The following is a 5,478-nucleotide window of genomic DNA, read 5'->3' on the forward strand; positions in this document are numbered from 1 at the left end:
GTCCATTAAATGAGGAAAAGATACTCTTTAACAAATGGTGCTGGCATAACTGGATATCCATCTGCAAAAAACTGAAACAAGACCCATACCTCACACCATGTACAAAAACTAACTCAAAATGGATCAAAGACCTAAACATAAAATCTAAAACGATGAAGGTCATGGAAGAAAAAATAAAGACAATGCTAGGAGCCCTAATACATGGCATAAACAGAATAGAAACCATAACTAACAATGCACAAACACCAGAAGAGAAACTAGGTAACTGGGAGCTCCTAAAAATCAAATGCTTACGCTCCTCAAAAGACTTCACCAAAAGAATAAAAAGACAACCTACAGACTGGGAAAAAATTTTTGGCTACAACAAATCCCATCAGGGTCTAATCTCTAAAATCTACAAGATACTGCAAAACCTCTACAACAAAAAGACAAATAACCCAATTAAAAAATGGGCAAAGGATATGAACAGGCACTTCACCAAAGAAGACGTTCAGGTGGCTACCAGATACTTGAAGAAATGCTCATGATCATTAGCCATTAGAGAAATGCAAATCAAAACTACAATGAGATACCATCTCACCCCAATAAGGCTAGCATTATCCAAAAAACACAAAATAATAATTGTTGGAGAGCTTGTGGAGAGACTGGAACACTTATGCACTGCTCGTGGGAACGTAAAATGGTACAACCACTTTGGAAATCGATTTGGCACGTCCTTTAAAAGCTAGAAAGAGAAGTACCATACGATCCAGCAATCTTACTCCTTGGAATATATCCTAGAGAAATAAGAGCCGTCATACAAATAGATATATGCACACCCATGTTCATTGCAGCACTGTTCACAATAGCAAAAAGATAGAAACAACCTAGGTGCCCATCAACAGACGAATGGATAAACAAATTATGGTATATTCACACAATGGAATACTATGAACCAATAAAGAACAATGATGAATCTGAGAAACATTTCACAACATGGATGAATCTGGAAGGCGTTATGCTGAGTGAAATTAGTCAGTAGCAAAAGGACAAATATTGTATGAGACCACTATTATAAGAACTCAAGAAAAGGTTTAAACACAGAAGTAAACATTTTTTAATAGTTAGGAGGGTGGGGAGGGAGGAAGAGGGGAGTTCACTAACTAAATAGTAGATAAAAATTATCTTAGGTGAAGGGAAGGACAACACACAATACAGGGAAAGTCAGCACAGCTGGACTAAACCAAAAGCTAAGAAGTTTGCTGAACACAACCAAACACTTCAAGGGATAGAGTAGCAGGGGCGGGGCTCTGGGGACCATGGTTCAGGGAGACATCTAGGTCAATTGACATAACAAAGTTTATTAAGAAAATGTTCTGGATTCCACTTTGGAGAGTGGCGTCTGGGGTCTTAAAAGCTTGAGAGCGGCCATCTAAGATTTATCAATTTGTCCCAACCCACCTGGAGCAAAGGGGAATGAAGAACACAAAACACACAAGGAAAATATTAGCCCAAGAGACAAAAGGGCCACATAAACCAGAGACTCCATCTGCCTGAGACCAGAACAACTAGATGGTGCCCAGCTACCACCAATGACCACCCTGACAGGGAACACAACTGACAGTCCCTGACAGAGCAGGAGAAAAGTGTGGTGCAGAACTCAAATTCACTTAAAAAGACCAGAATTAATGGTCTGACTGAGACTAGAGGAACCCCAGAAGACATGGCTTCTGGATTCTGTGTTAACCCAGAACTAAAACCATTCCTGAAGCCCACTCTTCAGACAAAGACTAAACTGGAATGTAAAACATAAAATAATGCTCGTAAAGAGTGTGCTTCTTAGTTCAAGCAGATACATGAGACCAAAAGGGCGGCTCCTGTCCAGAGGCAGTATGAGAAGGCAGGACAGGACAGGAGCTGGTTGGATGGACACGGGAAACCTGGGGTGGAAAGGGTGAGTGTGCTGTCACATTACAGTGATTGCAACTAGTGTCACATAACAATGTGTGTATAAATGTTTGTATGAGAAATATACTTGAGCGGTAAACTTTCACCTAAAGCACAAAAAAAAAAAAAAGGAACACACTTTACTATGAAATCCCCTAAAATTTCAAGAATTTGTGGCAATAGACACCTTTGGTATATGAGGAGAAAGTATGTCTCAAGAGAAATTATTCCTGTCAACAAATGGGTTGGACAATTAGATATCAATAGAAAAGAAGGAAAATGAACCTCAACCTAAACCTCATACCATAAACAAAAATTAACTCAACATGGATCATAGATTTAAACATAGTACATAAAACTTTCAGAAGAAAATATAGGAGAAAATCTTTGGGACCTAGGGCATTATGAAGAGTTCTTAGACTTGACATCAAAAGCATGATCAAAAAGGAAAAAAAAAAATCAATGAATTGGACTTTATCAAAATTAAATACTTTGGCTTTGTGAAAGACCCCGTTAGGAGGATGAAAAAACAAACTACAGACAAGGGGAAGATATTGGCAAATCACATAGCTAACAAAGAATATGTATCTAGAATACGTAAAGAACTCATAAAACTCCATAGTAAATAAACAAACTAATTAGAAAATGGGCTAAAGACATGGAGACATTTCACTGAAGAGGATGTACTGATGGCAAATAAACACCTGAAAAGATGTTAAACATTAAAAAAAAAAAACTTTTCCATTGAGTCGATTCCGACTTACAGTGACCCTGTAGGACAGAGTAGAACTGCTCCATAGGGTTTCCAAGGAGCGGCTGGTGGATTTGAACTGCCCACCCTTTGGTTAGCAGCTGAGCTCTTAACCACTGTGCCACCAGGGCTCCTTCACTAGCCGTTAGCAAACCCAAACCAAACCCACTGCCATCGAGTATATTCCAACTCATAGCGACCACATAGGGTTTCCAAGGCTGTAAATCTTTGCAAGCAGACTGCCATATCTTTCTCCCTCAGAGCCCCTGGTGGTTTTGAACCACCAACCTTTTGGTTAGCAGCCCATCACTTTACCCACTGTGGAGAAATGCAAATTAAGACTACCATGAGATATCCCTATTTGTTGTTGTGTTCCATGGAGTCAGTTTTGACTCATAGCAATCCCACGTGACAGTAGAACTGCCTTTTCTTAGTTATCTAGTGCTGCTGTAATAGAAATACAAGTGGGTGGCTTTAACAAACAGAAATTTATTTGCTCAAGGTTAGGAAGTTAGAAGTCCAAAATCAGAGCGCTGGCTCTAGGGGAAGGCCTCTGTCTCTCTGTCGGCTCTGGGGGAAGGTCTTTGTCTCTTCAGTTCTATTCCTTGGCTCCTTGGTGATCTTCATGTGGCATGGAAACTATCTTCCCCCATGTCTGCTCTCTTGCTTGTTTAATCTCTTTTATATTTCAAAAGAGATTAACTTAAAACACACTGTACACTAACACTGTCTCATTAACATAACAAAGAAAACCCATTCCCAAATGGAATAATAACCATCACCAAAAAAACAAAACAAAACAAAACAAAAAAACCCTGTTGCTGTCCAGTCAATTGAACTCATAGCGACCCTATAGGACGGAGTAGAACTGCCCCACAGGGTTTCCAAGGAGCGGCTGGTGGATTCGAACTGCTGATCTTTTGATTAGCAGCCAAGCTCTTAACCACTGCACCACCAGGGCTCCATAATCATGATGGGGGTAAGATTTACAACATATATTTTTGGGGGACACAATTCAATCCATAACATGCCCCATAAGGTTTTCTTGGCTACAGTCTATTAAAACAGCTTTATGTGTAATAGACAAAAATTGGAAATAGCCAAAATGTCCTTCAGTAAATGAATGATTAAGCAAACTGTGGTATATGCATACTGTCATGGATTGAACTGTGTCCCCTAAAAATATGTGTCAACTTGGTTAGGCCATGATTCCTAGTATTGTGTGGTTATCCTCCATTTTGTGATTGTAATTTTATGTTAAAGAGGATTAGGATGGGATTGTAACACCCCTACTAAGGTCACATCATTGAACCAATGTACAGGGAGTTTTCCTGGGATATGGCCTGCACCACTTTTTATCTTACAAGAGATAAAAGGAAAGGCAAGTGAGCAGAAAGGGGAGAACTCATACCACCAAGAAAGCAGTGTGGGGAGCAGAGTGCATCCTTTGGACCTGGGGTTCCTGCTTGGAGAAGCTCCTAGACCAGGGGAAGATTGATGACGAGGACCTTTCTCCAGAGCCAACAGAGGGAGAAAGCCTTCCCCTGATACTGGCACCCTGAATTTGGACTTCTAACCAACTAGACTGTGAGATAAGAAATTTCTCTTTGTTTAAAGCCATCCTCTTGTGGTATTTCTGTTATAGCAGCACTAGATAACAAAGACTATGGAGTATTACTCAGCAATAAAAAAGGAATGAACTACTGATAACATGCAACCACTTGAGCGGATCTCAAAGGCATTATGCTGAGTGGGAAAAAAAATCTCAAAAGGACATAAACTGTAAGATTCTGTTTATATAACATTTTCAAAATGGCAAATTTATAATAATGATAAATAGATTAGTAGTTGCCAAGGGTTAGGGATAGTGGGGAGGTGGACGTGACTATAAAGCGGTAACTCAAGGGAAATACTTGTGGTGACAGAATAGTTCTGTATCTTGATTGTAGTGATGGTTACATGAATCTACATGTGTGACAAAATGCCACAGAACAATATACGCACATTGTATCAATGTCAATTGCTCAGTTTTGATATTGTACTATAATTATATAAGATGTAACCATGGGGGGAAAGGTACATAGGACCTCTCTGTACTACTTTTGCAACTTACTGTGCATCTGTAATTATTTCAGAATAACAGGGTTTTTGTTTGTTTGTTTGTTTTTTAAAGAGGAATTATTGAAGAATCAGTGTAAGAAGCGGTTATACTCCCATGCCCTCTTCCACCCAACCCACCATTCAACTGCCCCTCTCCAACCCCAGCAGCAAAGTGGGGAGGGTAAAACAGAAGGTTTCTGGTCTGGGGGACACCAACCCATTGGAGGGAAGGATAACGTGTTACAAACAGGAGGATTAAGTGAAAGTTTACACATGAAATGTCAAGAAACCAAGACTTCTTGCCCCACTACTTTCCAGATCACCGGAAGCCAGGCTTACACCCTTCAGGTGGGAGGTTTGGAGAGCCTTCCTGGGGAACCTGACCGACTTAAGAGAAAAGACCTAAAGATACTGACATCAGGAATGCCATGGTTTGAATTATGTCCCCCAAAAAATGTGTGTATCAATTTGGCTGGGCCATGATTCCCAGAATTGTGTGGTTGCCCTCCATTTTGTGATTGTAATTTTATGTTAAAGAGGATTAACGGGGGATTGTAACACCATGTTTACCCAGGTCACATCCAATGTAAAGGGAGTTTCCCTGGGGTGTGGCCTGCACCACCTTTTATCTCTCAAGAGATAAAAGGAAAGGGAAGCAAGCAGAGAGTGGGGGACCTCATACCATCAAGAAAGCAGTACCA

The sequence above is a fragment of the Trichechus manatus genome, unplaced genomic scaffold, assembly GCF_000243295.1.
Source record: "Trichechus manatus latirostris isolate Lorelei unplaced genomic scaffold, TriManLat1.0 scaffold00209, whole genome shotgun sequence".
In the NCBI taxonomy this organism is placed as follows: domain Eukaryota; kingdom Metazoa; phylum Chordata; class Mammalia; order Sirenia; family Trichechidae; genus Trichechus; species Trichechus manatus.